At 45.2% G+C, this 24039-nt stretch overlaps 1 protein-coding gene across 3 annotated transcripts in view; it reads right to left on the bottom strand.

The window, feature by feature from the left end:
* ST3GAL1 (ST3 beta-galactoside alpha-2,3-sialyltransferase 1) overlaps window positions 1-24039 on the bottom strand; it is a 99016-nt gene that overhangs the window by 51122 nt on the left and 23855 nt on the right. For 2 of the 3 annotated variants that reach the window (XM_083450746.1, XM_083450745.1), the window contains exon 2: window positions 8359-8433. The gene's annotated coding sequence lies outside the window, so the exon portion shown is untranslated. Of the gene's footprint in view, window positions 1-8358; window positions 8434-12545; window positions 12712-24039 lie in introns of those variants that run through there. The other variant, XM_083450747.1, reaches the window with a different exon arrangement.

Below are 24039 nucleotides of genomic sequence, written 5' to 3'. Positions count from 1 at the left end.
CTTTTTTGACTCAAAAATGAGGTTCCAAATTTAGGGTCGTCTTATACACGGGTAGTGCTTAGGGGGGACGGGCAAATGGTTTTTTGACGCGAGCCTGAGACTGTAAGTGGCGATTGGCCGCTTGATTATTTCGGGGGGGGGGGTGTCCCGAAAATCGCTCACCCGCCGGAGCGCAGCACACAACCGCTCGCGTCGCAACTGCCGATCGCCGCCATGAGCCCTCCCGATTCCGCTGCGGCAGCCAATAGACCGCTGCCCTTGTCGCCAATCACGTTCCCTCTTGCCGCGACAAGGGTAGCTATTGGCTGCGGCAGCATAATCGGGAGGGCTAATGGCGGCGATCGACAGTTGCAATGCAAGCGGTTACGTGCTGCATTCTGGCAGGTGAGCGATTTTCGGCATTCCCCCCAAATAATCCTCCCCCAAAGCTAACCCCCCCCAATTTTCTAAATTTTGAGGCCCCCCCAAAATAGGGGTCGTCTTATACATGAGGGCGTCCTATAAATGGAAAAGTACGGTAACTAAAACAAAAACATTACAGCGTATGTATCCATGTTTGTTAGCTGATGTGGTTAAACAGGTTTTTTGTTTGTTGTTTTTTTTAAAAAACTGAGTTTCAGCACACATGAAAAACTTAAATCCTTATTTCCTGATGAATAGCCTTTGGGCTATAATGTTAACTTAAATAGGAAAGATTTTAGAAAAAGATTTAGAAAGATTTTTCCTCCAAAAGCATTTTATTTTAAAAACCCAATTTAAATTTAGAAAAATCTGAAGTAAAAAAACCCCCGATTTTATATATATATGTTTTTATACTGCATTTCACGCTGCTTTTATAATTAAGTGTTTTAAATTAGTTGTTAGCCGCCTTGAGCCTGGTTTTTGAACTAGGAAGGGCGGGGTATAAATAAAATAAATTATTAATATTATTATTAATATTATTATTATTAATATAGGTTTTTATCCACCCTGGCCCTGCCTCAGGCCACCGGAATGCCTGAGCGGCGCCTCAGATCTCTTTAGCAACAAAGTATCTGTTTCTTCGCTTGGCCTCAGATGTTAGGCCTCAGCAAGGCCTGGCCTGTAGGCCCAGAGCCTCCCGCTTACCGTTTCCCCATTCCCTTTTTTTTTTTTTAACAGATAACTTTTATTTTTAAAAACAGCATTAAGGATATTTCATTAGTCGAGAACAGGGGTGGGCCTGTGGACTACCACCTCCATCATCCCTTGCCATTGGCGAACTTCGTTAGGGCTGATGGGAGTCGGAGTCCAACAAGGAATTAGCCACCCCATCTGTGGAACTCCCCGCCACAAGGCCTTAAACCTCCCCCAATCTGGTGCCTTCCAGATATTGCTGGACTCCCAAGTCCCATCATCCCAGACCACTGGCTGGGATTGGCTGGGGCTGATTGGAGTTGAGGTGGGGGAAGCTTTAGTTCAACAGTATCTTGGGGTGGAGGAGCACTCAATCAAACATATTTTAAAACTGATTATTTAATTAATTTCCCATTCCCGTTTTTTTAAAAAAAATGTTGTTCTGAGAGGAGCCACGAAGGGCTAGTTTTCGCCATGAGCTCAGGAAGTCGCTCTTCCCCAAGCCTGCCTACCTCATGGCTGAAACCAGGATGAAGGAAGAAGCTCCGCCATTTATTTGAGTCGCTCTTCTCTCGGGCGGCCATTTTCTCACTGCGAAAGACCGCTGATCCATTCAGCTCAGTGCTGCCTTACACTGACAAGGGTTGCCAAATTGTTTCAAAAAGTGGGACACAAAAGTGGTTGCGGGGGGGGGGCAAAGTTGTTGAGTTTTTATTATTATTTTTGCAACACCACACAAGAAGAATGACACTGCCAACATGGGGTGCCATACATCCAGATTTCCCCGGACTTATTTTGCGATTTCTGTCCTGACACAGTATTCCAGCTATGTCCGTATGGCAACGCTAACACTGACCGGCAGCATCTATTCAGGGTTTCAGACAGGAAGCAATCCTAGCCGTACTTGGGAAACCCCAGGGAATGAATCCATGTGTGTACACAATGCAGATGCATTACTGCGGAGAACGGAGGGATGCTCAGCAGAATCGTTCTCATACCACTTTCCTGGTTCAAAGGCAACATGACAGCCCTGCGGTGTTGCCGGCAGGCGTTCCTCTCTGATAGCTGCCACCACCTTGCCTTTCTCAAGAGGCAACGGAGTGCGCCTGCAGGGGTGAAGTCAAACCAATGGAGAATCGCTGTGGCTGCAGAGTCATAGAGGTGGAAGAGGAAAAAGATGTGTCCATCATAATGTCGTAAGCCAAAAATGGCTTATCTCCTGAGTTTATGCCAATAAAACCCAGATGTCTGAGGAGTTAGGAGTCCGTCGCTGTTTCTTGCAAAGCAATAGGTTACAGCACTGCTCCTTTGGGGCCAGATACTGCTCACCTTTCTACCTGTTTGACATTTTAACAGCGGGATGTTAATTGTGCGAGAGACAAACTGTAGATTAAAAAAAAAAAAATCACAAGCACTGGCGGAGCCAAATTCATCCCCTTGATTGTGGTCCCAAAGAAAATCACCTTCCTGTAGCTGAGATTTGAATCGAGAAAGGAGCCCCCAGGGGCACAACCCACCCCTGCAATCTCACTGGTACGTTCTTAAAAATCCACCACGTATTCATGGTATCGCATCTAATTTTTAAGAATGCGGCCCAGAATTGCAGCTTAGAACTGCCACCCACCACACACACAGAGAAACACACAATATGGGAAGGGCTGTAGTGCGGCGGCGCATGCCCCACACGCGGGGCTTGGCTCTGGGTTCAATGCTCAGCATCTCTAGGTAGGGTTGAAAAAGACCCTGCAGAGCTGCTGAGCATAATACTGAGTTGGTGTGCTAGTGGCCTGACTCAGTAGAAAACAGCTTTCTATGTTCCCTAATTGAAAAGGAGGAGGCTCTGCAGCTTTGTAAGCCTGCCTAGAAGACATCAATATCTAGTTATGACTTTTTCAGGAACAGCTGAATTAGGAAGAGTGTTTGTGTGTGTGTCCAGTGAAATGAATCCCTTACCAACAGCAGAAACATTTTCATTTGGATCCTATGAAACAAGAATGCCCTCTATGTTTTTCGTGGCGTCCAGCCACCTCCATCAAAAAGGAAGGCTCTATCGTCAGCATACAGTTTTCACTGTTCACATCTCTCTCCCCTGCGCCCCCCCCCCCCAAACTCCCCACAAATGAATATATGCAGGCATTATGTAAGTGCCATCCAGATTTTGGTCCAGACAAACCTAGCACATCATAAACATCAGAAGGCTTGTTAGCTACAGATGCTCCATTTGGGGCCAAGCATAGGATTTAAACTGTCCGTCCCTCTCAGGGCATTCTCCTTTGTAATGCATCTCCCTTGAGCAGTTAAGATATCCAAAAGAAACTTGGTCTGTGTGCCTGGGATGCAATTCAAAGGCCTGGTCTGCTGTCTCACTAAGCAAAACCATGAACTCTTGAGCATGAAGGCTTCTCAAGAGGAGATCATGGCTGCTTCCACCTTCCTGGTCGTTCCCCTCAATTGAGCTATAGCTTAGCAAAATCAGGCTTGCGGTTTAGCTTTTCTCCAGCCTAACCCAAAGCCGAAACCAAGGTTTTTCTTATGGCAGGGATGGAAAAACTTATTGGCTGGGGTGGGGGGTGGGGAGCCAGATCTTTTATCTCCCCCCTCTATTGGCAAACTTCTGCATTTAGGCCAAGTCTGTGTAAGTTGACCCTCCATTTCCCAGAATTCCTTGAGGGAAGCCAGGACTGTTTCTGACGATATGATACTGTTAAATGCATAGTGCAAATGGGGCCTCGGTTTCAGTAAGTCCTAGAAAAGAGCAATGCACCCTGGAATGCAGTAATTTTGCATTAATTTCACAGCGAAGCTTGGTTTGCGAAAGCCACCCACTCTACTGAGCCTCATGTTCCAGGCAGCCAGTTACCGTGAAGTAAGCCCCACTCAAATTTTGCTGTTGTCACAACTGGCATAAAGTGTGTTTTCTTTTTTCCCCTCCTTGGCAGCCCATGCCATTTGCTTTTATCTCATCTCCTTCAGAGACTCGGTTCCCAGCCTTGGCAATTTCACTAAATGTTGTGTGGTTTGTTGGAAAATCCACAAAGTGCATTTCACAGGAAACTAACAGTACTCGACTAGAGCAAACTGCAGATGGAGGGAATCCACCATATCCCAAAAAGACTCTCAATACGCCTATGCATGGAGGCAAGACCTAGGACTGAGTTATCAAGGGTGCAATTTAAGGGCGTCTCCAAGCAGATGCTCTTTAGGCAGTAAGCCATCCAAACACCCTATTTTATTTCACCTTGGGAAAGCAGGGGGCAGGGGGTCAAAGATGCCAGGCTTTCTTCGTGACTCTGCTGGTTGCAACGAAGCGGTGCTGACAGAAACGGAGGCACATTTCCTTTACAGAGCCTGAGATGTTTATATTGCGGAAGGCATTGCATTAAGTGGCCTTTTTATTCCCAGCCACGCAGAATGAGCAAACGCAGCACTTCCGAGCTTATCTTTTGGCACCGCTTCAGAGCACAAAGAGACAACCTGAGCACCAGCGTCTACAGGGATGTTTGCCTTTGAGGTTTGAAACGCGGAGCCAAGGCCAATATTAGGATAGCATCTAGCGCACAGTGTGAACCCTAGCGCATGATGTGGACAGCTTCCCAGAATCCCTCACAAAGCAGAAGAGTTTCCACAAACAGATGTGGGGGGAAGTTAGGCACAAATCTGGAGATATGGAAACTACCTTCGCTGATACGCTTTATAAACCACTACACCTGAGAGCATTAGGCTAACTTGTGGGGGGGGGGGGTACATAAACAGTTCAACGTCTTATTCTCACTTCTAGTTTCTGTTACCTCAGGCGGATGCCCCACACTTCCTAATGGTAGGCTGGGTCTAATTAGGTCAGCCTTGGTTAAATAAATAAGAGCACCCAACTGGTCTAATTTGAGAAGCAGGTGCAGTATTTAAACAGAAATAACACTGTCTTTGCCTTTGGTATCTGAGATAGATGGGGAGGTATCAAATCCACTCGTTTTTGTTAGGGGGTGGATTTGCGTTTGGCAACCTGACTTTTCTCTCGCTCCTCCACCCATGCCCTCCCCGAAGTCTGCTTTGGGTTAGTGGGAACCATGGGACATATTTAGGGGGTGCACAGGAATCTATATTATATCTAAGTTACAGAATGCCACTAGTTTCTGCTGGGACGTTATTATGATATTTTGAAGGTTTTGTAAAGAATAGTATGGAATCTTCTCAGCTGCTAAATTTTGATTGCTACGTAGTTAGAAGGACAGTAAAACACCAATACTGAAAATGTGTTGCTTAAAATCTGGAACACTGTAGAAATGGCAAAGGTTACAGGGCACATTCAGTCACTTTACGAAGAATAAATATGGATTAGACATTAACAGCTGTCTTCCTTTCCAGCTAACATAAAATGCCATTTATGAGTGAATTATTATTGCAGTCAATGATTCTATTTATGTTCCTCTATCCTATACTTTATTATACTTTTATCATTTTAGTGTTCTGTAGAACACTAAACACTTTAAATACATGCTAATCTAGAAATAAATCAGAATAAAGATATACTCATATGGAATGATGTAGGGTAATTTATAGGTGTGGCCATTTTGGGGGGAAATTGAGTGGCAGTGATTGTGTAATTAGAATCAGTCCCTTTTGGTATATGTCATATGATGGAGATAGCCAAGGTGTTTCTCTCCAGATGTTGTAGGAGTACCGCTACCACAAATCCCAGCCTGCATGGCCCAATGGTCAGGGATAATGGGATTTAAATTCCAACATCTGAAAGCCACTTCGTTGGCTATTCCTGATGGATTAGATGAATGACTGACATCCTTGATTACAGATATAGTTTGAAATATCTGTATATATGAATGTGTACGTATATACAGATATTTCAAACTATATCTGTAATGTATTTGGCTCAGAAAATCCTATTGGCAGCCTTGGCAGAGAATAATGAAGTTGTTAAGGAACTTGCACCTGTCTTGCAGAATAAACCTCAATGGCCATATCGACAACTGGACGTCATCCAGAGCAAATGGTTTTACCTCATGGCCCCAGGACTTTAGCTCCTGTTCATAAATTAAATCATCTAGCCAAGTGGTTGAAATTTTAATTTCTCTTCCTTTTTTAAAAAAGGAAAGAAAAAGAGCAGGAATCTGTCATCAAGCCAGCTTGTTGTTGTTTAGTCGTTTAGTCATGTCCGACTCTTCGTGACCCCATGGACCAGAGCACGCCAGGCACTCCTGTCTTCCACTGCCTCCCGCAGTTTGGACAGACTCATGTTTGTAGCTTCGAGAACACTGTCCAACCATCCCGTCCTCTGTCAAGCCAGCTAGCCTTGTTCAAATGCAGAATGATTTTCCCGAAATAAACTTTCTAATGAGTGACATGACAAAAAGTCACTTGGGATGATTCCAATGCATCTCGTGACAGAAATGAAGAAGGACTAAGCTGTATCAGCCTGGTTAAGACCCAAGTTTGGGAAACCCTGGTATAGAAAACACTAAGCCAAGGTGACCAATGGCCTGATTATGTATAATGCAGCTTCCAGTGTTCCTTTCTCTCTCTGCAAGGGAACTGAAACCCAGGAAGAACTGAAGTGCTTTCCCACTTTAGCAGGAGCATCTACCAATATGTCCTCACTCCCGACTGGGCTATTTTCCTTCCGTTCATTACAGATCCCTTCAATACGCTCCCCTCATTACGGAGTCTAAATCATTTATCAGTCTACAGCATTAAGAGCAGCCAGGGTACATCTGCTCGTCGAAAATTGGTATCGTTCATCACAAGACTGTCCTATTTCAGTGACTCTCGGGGACATGTAAAGGACCCCTGGAAGTTTAAGTCCAGTCAAAGGCGACTATGGGGTGCGGTGCTCATCTCGCTTCAGGCCAAGGGAGCCAGCGTTTGTCTTCAGACAGCTTTCCAGGTCATGTGGCCAGCATGACTAAACAGCTTCTGGCGCAACGGAACACCGTAACAGAAGCCAAAGTGCATGGAAATGCAATTTACTTTCCTGCCACGGTGGTACCTATTTATCTACTTGCACTGGTGTGCTTTCGAACTGCTAGGTTGCCAGGAGCTGGGACAGAGCAAACGGGAGCTCAGCCTGTCACGGGGATTCGAACCGCCGACCTTCCGATCAGCAAGCTTGAGAGGCTCAGTGGTTTAGACCACAGTGCTACCCGTGTCCGTCTCGAGGACGTACTTAGATGATGTGCAGCCCCAGTTGATTTCAAAGTGATGCAGACCACGTAGGATCTTCCATTCATGTCAGGACGGACAAGCCGCCTACCCTTCCTTTCCCAGGAAGTATTTTTTTAAAAGATAATGAAGAGTGCTAGAGCAGAGAGCAGTGGCTTAAATAGGCTTGGCTTGGCTAAGTGCATGACAGCTGCTTACAAATCCAGGAGTAGAAAATGCCCTAAGGAAGATAACCAACAATTTCCCGCCCCCTCGAGTCAAAATCCTGGGATGTTCAGTGCTCAAAACACACATTGCCTCCGAGAGCCTATGTTCCAGCAACACACACTTAACCTGCAAGGCAAGGCTGCAATTTGGCAACTCAAACCGACTCTTACTGTGCTCCAAAATCCTTTTTGCAAATCTTGACTCTTGCTGGAACAAGCAGCAATTCTCTTTATTACATTTTGTTGCTGTCTTTTGTTTGCCTTCGCTGCACAAAGAGGAAGAAAGACCTGGCACTAGGGTATATATATATATATATATATATATATATATATATTCAGAATACCAAGCACAGTGTGTGCAGATTTTCCCATGCTCAGTCTGTCCAATGGGAATAGTGATAATATAACGCACAGGGCGGTTGCAACAAGCTCTGCCAGTTTCAGCTGCTTGGATTTCTTTTTCCATTCTCTGACTTGCTCTGCACTGTAAAATGTTTTGATTCCTCGCTAAAGCCTTCAAAACCGATTAGATACATTTGAGATCAGTTTTATTTATTTATTTATTTATTAATCATTTCAACTTTGTGTTATGAACGGAAGAAGAGTCTGCTGGATCAAGCCAAGAATTTGTCCCGTCCTCTTTTAAAGCCATCCAAATGGTGGCTCCACCTCACTGCAATTATTTCCAACAAGGAACTATTAAAAATGGAGGGAGTACAAAACATGGCTGGTGAGCCGAGTCTGGCATGATGGGCCACAAATCATGCAGGCCTGAACTTTAGGCTGCATCACTAAGCATGCAGTTGAATGACCCTTTTGCCGTAGAGTCACCGGCATGATCTCACGTATGCCAAAACAACACATTGCTTTCCACCCAGGGCCATACCTTGCAGCATCCAGAAGAGGCAGATTTAGTCTCGTCCCTCTGCACTAGAACATCTCTGTTGAATGTTGATGTATTCTGGGGGGAGAGAGAGAGAGAGAGAGAGAGAGAGAGAGAGAAACACAAATATAATAAGCCGGATATTTTTAGGGTTCAGATTTACTCCAATTGCTAGAAGGCACATTTATAAAGATCCACACACTCTGTGCTTTTAAGGTTAGATTAACAGACGACCTATTTCACTCCGTTCTGCTTGCACAAAACTTGCATAGTCAGGTCTTTATGACTATGTCAGGTCTTTATGGAATGGTTATTCGACAATCACTCTTCATCCTGATTTGCTTGTGGGTATTTTTCCATTGATCATTCCTTCACCCCACACTTTTCGGCTCATTTCCCAGTCACCGCAAAAGTCTGTCTGTGTGTTTTTAAGTGGAGCTTTTGTGCTAGGGCAGTGGTTTTCAAAGGGTGTGGTGTGCCACACTGATGTGGCAAGAGAGAATGGCAACTGCGGTGGGGAGACACAAGTACAATCAGAAACGTTTAAACATTTCAATGTAGTATAGGATCAAAATAGTTTTATTTATTTATTTGCAGACCTAATATAAATAAGATTACCCGGCAAAAACAAGCTCACACCTCTGAGTATGCATGCATACTCAAGAGGTGGAAAGGACCCCAATCTAGCCCAACTCACTGCAGTACAGGAATATTTACTAAAGCATCCTTGACAGATGGACTTCCAACCTCTGCTTAAAAAGCTACAAGGAAGGAGAATCCACAACCTCCCATGGGAGTCTGTTCCACTGCCGAACAGATCTTGTTGTCAGAAAGTTTAGTCAGATTTTCCTTACGTGTAACTTCCTTTGTTCGAGTCCTACCCTCCGCAGCAGGAAAAAACAAGCATGCTCCCCTCTTCCATGCGACAGCCCTTGAGATATTTGAAGACGGCTATCGTATCAGTCTCTTCTACCATCTCAGAATTCTGCCATGTCATTCTGCTGCATCTGATTGGAAAGGCTCAGGTTGCACAGAATTAGGAAGTCGAAAAGGGTTTATCTTGCTCCCTCGTTTAAAAAAAATAAAGGGGGAGGGGAAGCTTCCTGCTGACTGTACACGTCCTGCAAGTGCCACGTAATAGTCACTCATTCCGCACTTGTAAGAAGTTAGTCGTTTATTGTCTGCCACTTTCGAACTCCCTCCTATTGAGATCAAGCAGGCGCCTTCACTGTACTCTTTCCGGGGCCTGCTAAAAGCATTCTTGCTTAGGCAGGCCTACCCAGATGTTTCGAATTAATCTGCTTTGAATTTGCCATATTTCAAAAAGGAAAAACCAGGACACCCTCAAAAAATTAGGAATACCCCAAAATGATTGAGCTTTTTTTTTTTTTTAGGAAACCCCCAAAATTGTTGAGCTGCTGCTTCTTTTTTTAAAGGAAAACTTCAAATTTGTTCAGCTTCTTTTTTTTACACCCAAAACCCCGGGATTTTTCTGTTGACTTGTCTAAGGTCCAGGACAAATCCCCCCCCCCCCCAGACGTCTATTTCACCTTTGAAATCCCGGTAATGTCGGGACGTACGGAGGCCCTAGTTTAGGCAAACCTAAAGATGTTTGGAAAGCTGCAGTAATTTTAATTTGCTTTAGTATTTTAAAACTTTTGCGTGTTTTAAAATACGACTGAGTTTTCCCTCGATTTTAATACCCTTTTGTTAACTGCTTTGAAGTTTGTTTGGGTTTTGTTTTTACAATCAAGTGATGCATAATTTTTTATGGAATAAATCCACAGTGCAGAGAGAAAGGGTTTGTGAAGTTTCCTCTCCCACTTGCAAGTTTAAAGCGTGCGGAGGGAGATTCTGGTGTGGGTGACATTTACAAAACGAAACAAAAGACACCTACTCTGCAATCTGATATTCTGCCGTCGAAAACACGGAGGCTCATCCTGTACAATGGGCAGGCTGTATCTTAAAGTAAAATAAAATTTCCCAACAACTTACAAATCACCAAGACTGCCCCCCCTTGCTTAAGGCTCTGCCTGCAGGGGTGCTTCCCCCCAACTGTGTTAAACGTGGCTGTTCTTTGGTATAAAATGTGCAGCACAGAAAATTCCGGTTTCCTTAATGTATGCATTGACTTGCTTGCACTGCAAAGCGCAAATCTGAAATCCGAGTTGAAGTTTTCTATAAAGTTACTATAGTGACAAACTCACATGCATTTAATGACTGATAAACCACCCGTTCATCAACGCCTCTCCCACCCACCCGCCCCTGGCAATAACCACCTTCTAAATGCTTTTGAGTTTCAGCTACTCTATAATAAGCAAAACCAGATCCCGGGAGAGATTAAACGCCCCCAAGTCATTTAAAACTAAACTACTGTGGTCAGTTTACTAAGCCGGCCTCCTTCAGAAAGCCACTGCAGGCCAGGATATTGCACACAAAAACCACAACACCAACACACACACAGAGAGAGAAAGAAAGAGAGAGAGAGCAAGGAAGGAAGTACAATGATAGTAATTGCAGCTTTTGACACTTGAGGTGTGTATTTTTAGGACCCGCTTATTTTGTGACTGTTAAGTTGCGTTAAACTGCATTTAACATTGTGTTTTAATGCTGTAACCTGTCCCGAAACCTTAGGGTAGAGCAAATTAATAAGAATAATTTGTAAACAGTGGAGATGGCTAAATCAGCCTGTGGTTTGGGGGTTTGCGAATAACAGAGATATTGGAGAGATATTGGTCACAGCACCCTATGCTTTCACCCGTTGAAATGTTAGAGATCATGAGCCGCATCTGTGGCCAGTGATCATGTGACGAATCACAGCTCAGTGGAAGAGCACAAGCTCAATCACATGTCCAGTCCCTGATACCGCCTACTAGAACAGGGAAAGTCTTCACCCTGAGACCCCATTGAGCTGCTGCTGTAGCCAATAGCACCCCACTCTGGCACCCCAGAGATGTTGCTGGGTCAAATCTCCCATTATCTGATGACCAGAGATGTCATAATTCAATAGGATATGGAGGGCACAGAATCAGTTTCCCCTGGTGTAGACAATAGCGTTTGAAATTAGCCAGGCGCATTATGCGCCTCTCGGCCACTTGTGACCAAGCGAAGATGCCTGGGTGCCAGGATGGTGCCTGACATCTCCACCATCCGGAGGTACATGCCTGGGAATCCGTGGATCTGGACTGTTTGTACACACTAACACCCCATCCTGTAGAATTCTATCCATCATATTTTATCTGCGCATGCAGAACGAATTTCAGGAACCAAAATGCTTTTTCTGTGCAGCCTGAGAGGAGCAGTGAACAACATTCTCCTTCTAGGTAGTGGTGCCTGCCCTGTGGAATGCCCTCCCATCAGATGTCAAAGAAATAAACAACTATCTGATGTTTAGAAGACATCTGAAGGCAGCCCTGGTTTAGGGAAGTTTTTAATGATTGATGTTTTAATGTATTTTTAATCTATTGTTGGAAGCCGCCCAGTGCGGCTGGGGAAACCCAGCCAGATGGGTGGGGTATAAATAATAAGTTGTTGTTGTTGTTGTTGTTGTTGTTGTTGTTACTTGCCTTCACTTACCCCACCCGGCTGCCCTGCTCACGGTTGTGAAGAATATTCCTACGCTATGAATGGCCCGTGTCACCATTAAGAAAAAGAGGCCAATATATAGGTGGGCTGTCCCTGGATCAAGTGATTTTTCTTCCGTTAAGTTCTCAAAGATCTTCCCCTAGCCAGATGTTTAACTGATAAGTCAGTCGATCCTTTGAAAAATAAGACCTTAGAGCCATCTTGCCGAAAAATGGCAACTAGAAATTCCGTTTTGGCCAGTATAGCCTTGGTTTAAGAAGCTGTTTGGTGCCTAGTTTATACATCTGAGTTTCTAACACTGGTAGATAAGGCTAAACTAAGAAGAAGAAGAAGAAGAGTTTGGATTTGATATCCCGCCTTTCACTCCCTTTTAAGGAGTCTCAAAGCGGCTAACATTCTCCTTTCCCTTCCTCCCCTACAACAAACACTCTGTGAGGTGAGTGGGGCTGAGAGACTGTGACTGGCCCAAGGTCACCCAGCAGCTGCATGTGGAGGAGCGGAGACGCAAACCCGGTTACCCAGATTACGTGACTACCGCTCTTAACCACTACACCACACTGGCTCTCTAGACGGATCAACAGTGGTTCAATCATAAGGCCACTTACGATGTTTGCAGTCCTTTGGAGAAGGGCGCAGTGTTTGTCATGTGGAAGGTTCCTAGATCAGTCCCTAACGAAACACTCCTGCGTGAAACTGTGGAGAGCTGCTGGAAGTGTAGACAGCCCTGATCTAGACGCACCAGCTGTCTGGCTCAGCCTCATACATCTTTCACATGCAAGCAGTCCCACGCCCCACAGTGCTTGCTTTGAATTGCCTGCTCATGGGTGCAGGTGGCCACTTTGCCACCAGTCACAAGCAAATCAGGTGTTTGGGGGGGGCGGGACATCAGCCCACAGGGAACACGGGGAGCCAAGCACAGAACAACCCGTCCACCTCCTCTGAATCAGCACAAACAATTCTAAAAACATCACAACTGCCTTGTCAGACCAGTGCAGAAATCTATATAGTCCAGAGTTCAATTTCCAGCATCAGTCAGCTTCTAGGAAATTCAAGAAAAGGCCATGAATGCAGTGGCGGACCTACATTATTGTGGCCCTGAACCTTGAATTTTCATGGGGGCCCCTTCGCAAAGCAACAGTGAGGTTTGGGTAACCACTTTTATCTCCTTCAGTGGGGCTGTTCTACCAGAATTTCCTTTTTTTAATGTAACTACTACATCTCAGATTTTGATTAAAACTGCTGAACTGAATTATCTCATATTACAAGGAGCACATTTTACAAAATACTCTTTTTCTGGTTTTTCTAGCAACCTATTCATGTACAGTGTCATTGTATGAGAGCTTCCTTGCAATGCCCTTTTCTAGAGGCAATATGCATCAAGTTAAGTGCTCTTCAGCAGAACAGCCAACTTGCCGAGACAGTTCACCTTTACGACATCTATGCTACCCACTCTCAAACTTTGGGATTGTTGAATCTATCATCTATCTATCTATCTATCTACACACGCACATATACATATATACATATACATATATACACACATACATATATATACACACACACATATACATATATATAGTAGTCAAATTGGGTTGTGCAACTGTAATCTAGACTATTAGATCCAATATTTTTTAACAAGGAGGACTGAAGTCTGATCCAGGGGACCCCCCCCCCCGGATTAGGGCATCTGGAGCTTAATATTTGTTAAATTTCATAGCAGATTTGCCTCTGCATGAATTCAGGCAGGGAACTTTATTTCAGTTGTCTGAGGGTCAGCTTCTCAGGGACCAGATACCAGGGGCATTCAGTGAACTTTTTTCATTTCAGCGGGTTTACTCTGAGTAAAACGTAGCTGAATACCACCCTATGCACCTTGCCATGTGCAAACATGCCCGGGAGGCAGATTCGAGTGGCTTTTCAAACGCTTCCGTCTTCTTCAGCTTCCTTCTCAGGATTTATTTCCATTTGTGCCAGAGGACTCTAAACTCTAAGAATATGCTGATTTATTCCTCCTACCAGCTCCCGGCTTCTTGTCGGGGGAGATTGCTAGCTGCCTTCAAATTAAAGCCCACAAGCTTATGATGTCTATCGGGGGTCCATTTCCTTTTGAAGGCCCCCCGCAGAGCCCTCCATTCAAGCGATAGGAAATTACACGAGTCCGACTGACTGGAGAACATACAACTTTTACACCTGTGAAGTCCGAGGTAACTTCAAAGCAAAGGAGATCCTGGCTTTGGAATTCGAAATGAGCACTACTTATTCAAGTGAGGAAATTATTGAGAGTGGGCAGAGAAATCCCTACGCTGAAAGGTACATTTCCTTATGGGAGATAGGGAAGAATCTAACAATGTGCTAGTGCCTTAGTTCTTCTTCTGCAGAACTGGGAAACAGGTCAAGTCACCTCCTTGACTTCAAAAATATTTTTCAGGGGCTGATGAAATGATGTCCTGGTAGAAAAATGGTCCTTGTGGGGCAGGTTAGTGAGTGGTCTTTTACAGTGGTACTCGGGTTAAGTACTTAATTCGTTCCGGAGGTCCATACTTAACCTGAAACTGTTCTTAACCTGAAGCACCACTTTAGCTAATGGGGCCTCCTGCTACCACTGCACCGGTAGCAGTTCTTATCCTGTTCTTATCCTGAAGCAAAGTTCTTAATCTGAAGCACGATTTCAGGGTTAGCGGTGTCTGTAACCTGAAGCGTATGTAACCAGAAGCGTATATAACCTGAGGTACCACTGTATATGGAAATCAGCCAGAAAGGATATAGTGGCAATTCTCTCTCTCTCTCTCTCTCTCTCTCTCTCTCACACACACACACACACACACACACAGCCCTTGACTGTTCCTCCAGTCTGCAATTTTATTGTGGGTGTTCTCTGCAACTTGTTCTTCCCACAAAAACAGTGTGTCTTTGGTGGACTTATATTCTCCACTTTAATGCTACCACATTATCACTGTCTGGAAGGGCAATAGTCCCGCAGACGTGGGACAAAAAATAATCGGAACATTTGTGATACAAAGAGTTGTGAGATTTCAGCAGGAAGTGGCAGGACTGTGACCGCCCCAAAACTTTCACAAACTGCGTTGAAAGCAGGACCATGTGGGACAGCCCCAGTAATATCCTGACTGCAAGTCATCTTGACTGAGGAATAAAAAGGATGTCGGGAGCGATTCTTTCCATGTGTGAATGGGCCATTGCAGATGGGAATACCAGGGACAGAGTGTTCCTTTCAACTGAAGTGAAAGGCTTTGCCTGATCTATGATATAATGGGTAGGCAAAATAAGTCCCGGGGGCCGGATCTGGCCCAATCGCCTTCTAAATCCAGTCCACAGACGGTCCAGGAATCAGCATGTTTTTACATGAGTAGAATGTGTACTTTTGTTTAAAATGCATCTCTGGGTTATTTGTAAGGCCTGCCTGGTGTTTTTACATGAGTAGAATGTGTGCTTTTATTTAAAATGCATCTCTGGGTTATTTGTGGGGCATAGGAATTCATTCATCCCCCCCCCCCAATATAGTCCGGCCTCCCACAAGGTCTGAGGGATGCCACTTTAAATACATAGATGGGTCCCTTACCAATGCAGACAGTTAAGAACAGGATGCTGGACTCAGTGTTAGAAACTTGTATATATAAGCTAGGCAGCAAATGGCTCCTTAAACCAGGGGTTACAGTCACCAAAACAGAATGCCTAGTTGTCATTTTGGGGCCGAACAGCTCAAAAGTCGTACTCTTCCAATACAGTGGTACCTCTAGTTACGAACTTAATTCATTCCGGGGGTCCGTACTTAACCTGAAACTATTCTTAACTGCCTCTAGTGCTTCTGCTAATGGGGCCTCTTGCTGCCGCTGTGCTGCCGGCACACGATTTCCATTCTCATCCTGGGGCAAAGTTCTCAACTCGAGGTAACTCTTCTAGGTTAGCAGAGTTTGTAACCTGAAGTGTTTGTAACCTGAGGCGTATGTAACTTGGGGTACCGCCGTACAACTTTCTGGCTCCTGAAATTCGTTCTGATTGTGCAGCTACAATATCACGGATAGAATTCTACAGGATGCGTTGCTAGTGTGTGAAAACAGGCAAGATAAAAGGATCGCCAGACGTGCACCTCCAGATGGCAGAGATGTCAGGCCTGGGCATCTTCACTCGGTCACAAGCGGCCAATAGCCAGGTGCAAAATGAGCCTGGTGCCTGGCGAATTTTGGATGATGGTTGGACTAGATAAACCCTTGTGGTCCCCTTCCAACGCTACCATACTGTGATTCTGTGAAGTGCTTGCCTAGTGAACCAACCCCTATCACACAGGAGCTAACCAGATGTCTACCGGAAGCAAGAGATGAGTGCAACTCTTGCAGCTCCTAGTGACTGGCATTCAGATCTGATCATGGAGATTGCGCAACAACCATCACGACAAGCAGCCGTCTCCAATGATTTCTGTCTCCATCTACTTTCTGCATGCCCTGCAAAAGTTTATTACACTCTGTCATTGTGTTGTTGTTTAGTTGTTTAGTCGTGTCCGACTCTTCGTGACCCCATGGACCAGAGCACGCCAGGCACTCCTGTCTTCCACTGCCTCCCGCAGTTTGGTCAGACTCATGTTTGTAGCTTCGAGAACACTGTCCAACCATCTCGTCCTCTGTCGTCCCCTTCTCCTTGTGCTCTCCATCTTTCCCAACATCAGGGTCTTTTCCAGAGGGTCTTCTCTTCTCATGAGGTGGCCAAAGTATTGGAGCCTCAGCTTCAGGATCCTTCCTGTGAGCACTCAGGGCTGATTTCCTTCAGAATGGATAGGTTTGTTCTTCTTGCAGTCCATGGGACTCTCAGGAGTCTCCTCCAGCACCATAATTCAAAAGCATCAATTCTTCGGCGACCAGCCTTCTTTATGGTCCAGCTCTCACTTCTATACATCACTACTGGGAAAACCATAGCTTTAACTATACGGACCTTTGTTGGCAAGGTGATGTCTCTACTTTTCTGTCATTAACCCTCCTTTTTTACTTGCATTTCCTCAGCTAAAAAGCCCCCAAAGCTGCAATTTTCCCCCTTGCAGAGCAGGGGGAATCCTGATCCAGAGATCCCTGATCATTTTGATTGCCCTTTTCCAACTCGGCAGCTCCTACATATCCAGTTGCCACTCGAGTGTTTGGTAATCAAACGCTGAGAAATCAAGTGGCGAGCCTAAAGATGGGAATCAGAGAAGAGCCAGCAAGCACACTTGGGAGAGCTGGGAGCGTGTTTTCTGCAAGAAACTGCAGAGAACAGCAACGTTCAGAAAAATGGAGCTTGCAGATTGTTATATGAAAAAGTGCAAGCATAACTAACGGAGGGGGGGGGGGGACAAAGAATCAGAAATGTAAAGCATATATTGACAGAGTCTGAAAGGACTAAAAGGACAAATATACAGCGCAGCAACAAAGGGACAATAACCTATGAACTCCTACAAATACTCCCTTTACAGATAATAAATATACGGAAGAGTAAACGTATTCTCCACCTGTGAGTTCCATTGTTATTGAGAATAAAGGTTCTATGGTCTTAAATGAGCCAGATATTTGCACATGCAGGTGGCACCGAGAGACCATGTGCCTCAATACTTGTATAAGAAATAAAATAATAAAAACATGTGAGATCATTCAAGCGCTGTCCTTTAGATACTTTTGCTCGTGAGAGATCTTTTCAAGAAGAGAAAACAGGAGATCCTCTCCAAAGAGGAATAATTTAAAATATTGCACTAGGCAAAACAGGTTGGCTTTGCACCCTTTCAATCAAGGATGGGGAATATTTTTAATCCAAGGGCCACATTCCTTTTGGGACAATATTCCAAGGGCCGCATGACAATGGTGGGCAGAGCCACAAATGTAGATTCTACCTCTGTACTGCTGGCTAGTTTTGACACAGACACAAACATTTTTTTTTAAGCATCCTTCTCTGTCCTCCATCCAGACAAGCAAGAGCAGTTGAACAATCAACTTCTCCTACGGTTTAACATTCCGTCCCTCTTCCAAGGGAACTCTGGGAATTGCAGTTCTGTGAAGGAGAATAGGGGGAGCCTCCTAACAACTCTCAGCACCCTTAACAAACCACAGCTCCCAGGATTCTTTGGAAGTCATGACTGTTTTAAAGCGGCTGATGCTTCTTTTCAAATTTATAGCACAGCTGGGCCCCACATGGGATTTTCAGCACCCTGTCTTTCAGCTGAAACTTCATTTCATCAAAATCAATGTTTTCCAGACAAGATGACTTCCGGCTACGAAAATGCCTGAGATCAATAAGCTCACTGGTTTTGGATCTTTTACCTTCACAGAGATGTCTTTAAAGGATTTTACTCAAAACAGCGAACAGGTGTAAACAAGGAACAAACAGCTGCTACAAACAGGAGGCAGCCTTCCTGCGTTTGCAGAAAAAGGTAGCCAGGAACATAATGGGGTGGTGTTTGGGGGTTTTTTCCGCCTTCAGGAATGTTCAAAGCACCCAGGGAGGCTGCAGAGTGCAAAGCACCAGAGATGATTTACAGAAGGAAGGAAAGCACACTGGAAGATTCAAGAGGTAAAATGAAACATTTCTTTATGCAGTACATAGTTATACTATGGAGCTCCCTCCCACAGGAGGCAGTGAAGACCACCAATTTCGATGGCTTTAAAATAAGACTAATTCAAGGCGGAGAGGGCTATTGGTGGCTATCCTCTGCCTCCACAGTTTGAGGCAGCAGTGCCTCTGAATACCAGTTGCTGGAAAACACAGGAGGGGAGAGAACTCTTGGCCTCAAATCCAACTTCTCACAAGCATCTGATTGGCCACAGTGAAAACAGGATGCTGGGTTGTTGGGTCATTGGCCTGATCCAGCAGGCTCCACAGAGCCTAGGGCTTGCCGATCAGAAGGTCGGCGGTTCAAATCCCTGCGATGGGGTGAGCTCCCGTTGTTTGGTCCCAGCTCCTGCCAACCTAGCAGTTCGAAAGCACATCAAAGTACAAGTAGATAAATAGGTACCACTCCGGCGGGAAGGTAAGCGGCATTGCCATGCGCTGCTCTGGTTCGCCAGAAGAAGCTTAGTCATGCTGGCCACATGACCTGGAAACTGTCTGTGGACAAATGCCGGGTCCCTTGGCCAATAAAGCAAGATGAGCGCCGCAACCCCCAGAGTCGTCCGCGACTGGACCTAACAGTTAGGGGTACCTTTACCTTTACAGTTAAACATACTAAAAACCCCGCTCCCCATCCATGAGAATTTCACTGAAATTTTGGATAACTTTGCAGTTTCTTTTCTCATTAATTAATGGAGAACGATTAGGGGAAGAATGCCATATTTTGGGGGACGCCATTACTTCATATAGTTGTTTAACAATACCAGTGAGGCAATGCATCTCCAAGCTATGTCTCATGGGCCTGCCCTGTTTATAAGAATCGAAGTTCCTATTCAATGCTTTGTTGATGCCGGAGGGAAACAAAACAGTCTGGGAAGGGAACCCACACAAAGCAAAACAATGCCCAAGCTGTAAGAGGTCTCTTCCCCTGCCAAAGAAGGTTTCTGCCACAGCAATGCTAGGTAATACCGCTCTCAGACTGCCTGGAACCAGCCAGGTGGAGGAGAAATAATAATGGGGATAGGAGACGATGACAGTTTGGAAAGGGTATCAGCAAATTGATTTTGACAGCTGTATAGGAGAAGGATTTTTAGTATTCACAGATGGATATGACAGCACCATCATAAAGTGGGGGAGAGACAGAATTTCCATTTCCTTGGTTTGAAGTGCTATTGTCAAGTAGCTGTTTAGATATACAGCAGCTGGGGAGGTTACGGCGAGAGAAGATGGAGAGATCTCCCTCAGCAAAACCGTGTCCAAATGTTTGGCTGGTCACAAAGTTAGTTCTGCTGTGCTTCCTGCAAAATAGGGGTGGAGAGCCTCTGAACCCCCAGACATCACTAGGCTTCTATTTCCATCATCTGCAACCAACATGATCAACGGTCGAGTATGATTGCAGCTAGAGCAACAACATCCGGCGGGTCAGAGATTTATTGGTACCTTTGTGTCCCGCCTTTCCTCAAAGGATCTCAAGCATCTCTTCCTTCCCATTTTAGAAGAAGAAGAGTTTGGATTTGATATCCCGCTTTATCACTACCCGAAGAGAACCATAGAATCATAGAATCATAGAGTTGGAAGAGACCACAAGGGCCATCGAGTCCAACCCCCTGCCAAGCAGGAAACACCATCAGAGCACTCCTGACATATGGTTGTCAAGCCTCTGAGGTCTCAAAGCGGCTAACATTCTCCTTTCCCTTCCTCCCCCACAACAAACACTCTGTGAGGTGAGTGGGGCTGAGAGACTTCAGAGAAGTGTGACTAGCCCAAGGTCACCCAGCAGCTGCATGTGGAGGAGCGGGGAAGCGAACCCGGTTCCCCAGATTACGAGTCTATCACTCTTAACCACTACACCACACTGGCTCTCACTGGCTCTCTACACCTCTCACTGGCTCTCTTTATCCTCACACCACTTCTTGTGACCTTGAACCCTGGTTATCTTGACCCCTGGATCGCCTGACTACATTAACTGATATACTCCTGACCAGGCATAGGCACACTTGACCCTCCAGATGTTTTGGGAGTACAATTCCCATCATCCCTGACCACTGGTCCTGTTAGCTAGGGATGATGGGAGTTGTAGTCCCAAAACATCTGAATGGCCGAGTTTGCCTATGCCTGCTCCTGACCTTAGCACTGGGCTGAACCTTGTATATGGGCTTTGCCCCCCCCCCCCCCGTATCCTCAAGTACTCGACTGGTTAATTGGCTTCTCCCTCCATGGCTGGCAGCACTGGACTACGACATTCTCCTGCTTTGACCTTAACCAAATACTTCAGTATCCCAAGTAGGAAGCACTCTTTATGGAGCTTGGTTTTTGCAGATCACAAAGGCTCACAATGGCAAGCACTTCTCATGGCAGTTTGGAGAGCTCGGAGTTGCATATCTGCTATTACTATCTCGCACTGGAGGTTTTCTTGGGGGAAGCAATTGTGCTCTCTGCAGGCACAGGGAAGTCCTGAGGAATGTCATTCTTCAGGCTCATGTTGAGTTAGCAGCACATGAAGCAGAAATAGGTCTTATTTTTTTCCACCCAAGAACATAACTTTGATTCCCTCCCCCTGGTCAGTGCTTTCAGACACACTGAAGTTTCGGGTTTTTTAAACTGAAGTTTTAAAAAAAAATATTATTGCCAATTGGGCATGTTTTACCCCAAACAATGGGGAAGTGGGTAGTAAAAATAAAATAAAAAAATAAAATAAAATAAAATAAAATAAAATAAAATAAAATAAAATAAAATAAAATAAAATAAAATAAAATAAAATAAAATAAAATAAAAAAAAATAAAATAAAATAAAATAAAATAAAATAATTTATTATTTATACCCCGCCCATCTGGCTGGGTTTCCCCAGCCACTCTGGGCGGCTTCCAACAAAATATTAAAATACGGTAATGCATCAAACATTAAAAGCTTCCCTAAACAGGGCTGCCTTCAGATGTCCAGCAGGGCTTAATAAGAAAAATAATAAATTTATATGCCACCCACCTGGCTGGGTTTGCAAGGGGTTGGACTCGATGACCCTCGTGGTCCCTTCCAATTCTCCAACACCTTGATTCTATGATCTAGTCCAGCACATAGGCTGCCGCTGACATAAACACCGTCCCAGATAAACCTGCCCTCCCTGAAAGGTTGGCTGGGGAGGGAAGAATCTGTTCTCTGGGTCCTGAGAATGGCAGAGGCATGGCTGGTTGGGACAATGGGTAGAACCTATCACAAAGCCCTTATCAGAAGACGGGGTCTTTGACTGCGGAACTCCTTGCCACAGGAGGACTGGTTGGCTCCCTTGCTTTTGCTGTCTGGCGCACGTCATTTTGCTCTGGCAGGCATCAGAGGTTCAGGGACGAGTCTGGCTCCCCCCCCCCCCCCTGTTTTTACAAGGCTTCAGTTTTTAAAGCCATTTTTATCTGTTGCTGTTATTGTACTGCATAGTCATTGTTTGCTTGCTTCTTTGCACTTTGTCAACCTTAACTGTTAAGCTGCCCCAAGCTCTGCACTGCAGCAGAAGGGTGGAGCTCACATCTTTTCATTAAAAAGCGTCTCTGGCGAAAGAGAAATGCAGGGGTTGGGAAATCTGTCCGATTTGCCCGAGAAAAGCAAAGGGGGCAAAAGACTCATTGCTTCTCCTTGCCACTAGCAAGTTATTTTCCCCATTTTGGGGTCTCTGCCTGTTTGCCTAAGTTGATTACGCAGCAGCACTCAATCTCCTCATCTTTGGGCAATGTGTCTTATAAACGTTCTGCAGGAGGTGAATGGGCATCTTGAACATAGATCCTAGACAGACTTGTTCTCCTTCTACAGCAATGTTCCCCAAACTTACTGGCTCTACAAACTCATCCCCAGTGTCCCCTAAAGGTAAAGGGACCCCTGACCATTAGGTCCAGTCGTGGCCGACTCTGGGGTTGTGGCACTCATCTCGCTTTATTGGCCGAGGGAGCCAGCATACAGCTTCCGGTCATGTGGCTAGCATGACTAAACCGCTTCTGGCGAACCAGAGCAGCGCACGGAAACGCAGTTTACCTTCCCGCTGGAGCGGTACCTATTTGCACTGGCGTGCTTTCGAACTGCTAGGTTGGCAGGAGCAGGGACTGAGCAACGGGAGCTCACCCCATCATGGGGATTTGAACCGCCGACCTTCTGATCAGCAAGTCCTAGGCTCTGTGGTTTAACCCACAGTGCCACCCGCGTTTAACCCACAGCGCCTACCCTACCCTATAAAAGCATTATTCAAAAGAGCCCAGTGAGAAAGATAACAGCGCAGCAAAATCCAAAACAGTTAACAATTAATTGCACATTTATTCCAAATCCAATTAAAACGATTTAGTTCCATTCTTCTGTGGAGTCTCGCAATCTATCTTTGGATATGAGCCTCTCCAATTTCTCTCCAGAGTTCTGTGTTGTTTGCTTCCCTTACCTACGTATTGTAAGCCCTCCTGCTAGTCTTTGTCCACCCATCACAGAGGTGGTCAGTCCCCCTGGACTTTCAAAAATGTAGGGTCTCCACACTAACACTGCATTATTCCATCGGCCTGAGTCACTTCTTATCACATTTTGATGACGTTCCTAACACCCCACATTCCATGGCATGTTGTGTTGCCCTTCAGCTCTTCGTGGTTCTCTGGTCATTAGTTTAATTAATTCAACAAAACTGATGAAAACTTGATCCACAGACACCAGCTTCTCAAAGGCACCCCACTTAAACTCCTTTGCCTCTTACTGCCCTACTAGGAAATCCCTGAGGCGGGGGGGAGGGTACTGTACAAATTTAGGAACCACAGATCTAAGCGATCTTACAGATCTATACAGGGGCAGGCAGGCTTTCTGCCACGGATAATTATCCTAATGTTCTGAGCGGACCTTGTATCCGAGTGGTTTAGAAGCAGGAAAGGGAAAGGTTGTTGATCTCTGGAGAGCTTGCAACATACCGTATTTTTCGCTCTATAACACGCACCCGACCATAACACGCACGTAGTTTTTAGAGGAGGAAAATCCGTAGGCATGCCACCCGTAGGCATTCCCTCCATAACACGCACAGACATTTCCCCTTACTTTCTAGGAGGAAAAAAGTGAGTGTTATGGTGCAAAAAATACAGTACATTTCGTCAGGGGAGGCAGCAAAGAGGCGAGAGATACAGCTGAGCAGATGCAAAGACATGCGCTCAAGCTCTGCTTTGCAAATTGTGCCAATATACCATAATGGCTTTATTTGCCAGTATCCAAAGCAAACCTCGCCCAAGGTTTGTAACAAAGTCCATAAGCTCACAAGACTAGAAGACCTGCTCCCCGCTGCATGACCCATTTCTACCTGGCCTAGGGGGCGGAACCCAGACTCGCCCTGAAGAACCAAGAGGCTCCTGGGAGGCCGGAGAGACATTGCTGGAACAACTCTTGGATTGGGGCAACTGGCTAAAATGTTTTAAAATATTTTAAACCATTTTGATTTTGGTTCCTCTGTTTTGTTTTTTGTTGGGTTGGGGTTGGTTCAATGTTTAGTTGGGGCTGGCAGTTATTTTAATTTGGGTGTA

This window comes from Podarcis tiliguerta, assembly GCF_965153285.1.
Source record: "Podarcis tiliguerta genome assembly, chromosome: 7".
Lineage (NCBI taxonomy): Eukaryota > Metazoa > Chordata > Lepidosauria > Squamata > Lacertidae > Podarcis > Podarcis tiliguerta.
The sequence above is the reverse complement of the archived record's forward strand: the minus strand, read 5'-3'. Positions and strand labels throughout refer to the sequence as shown.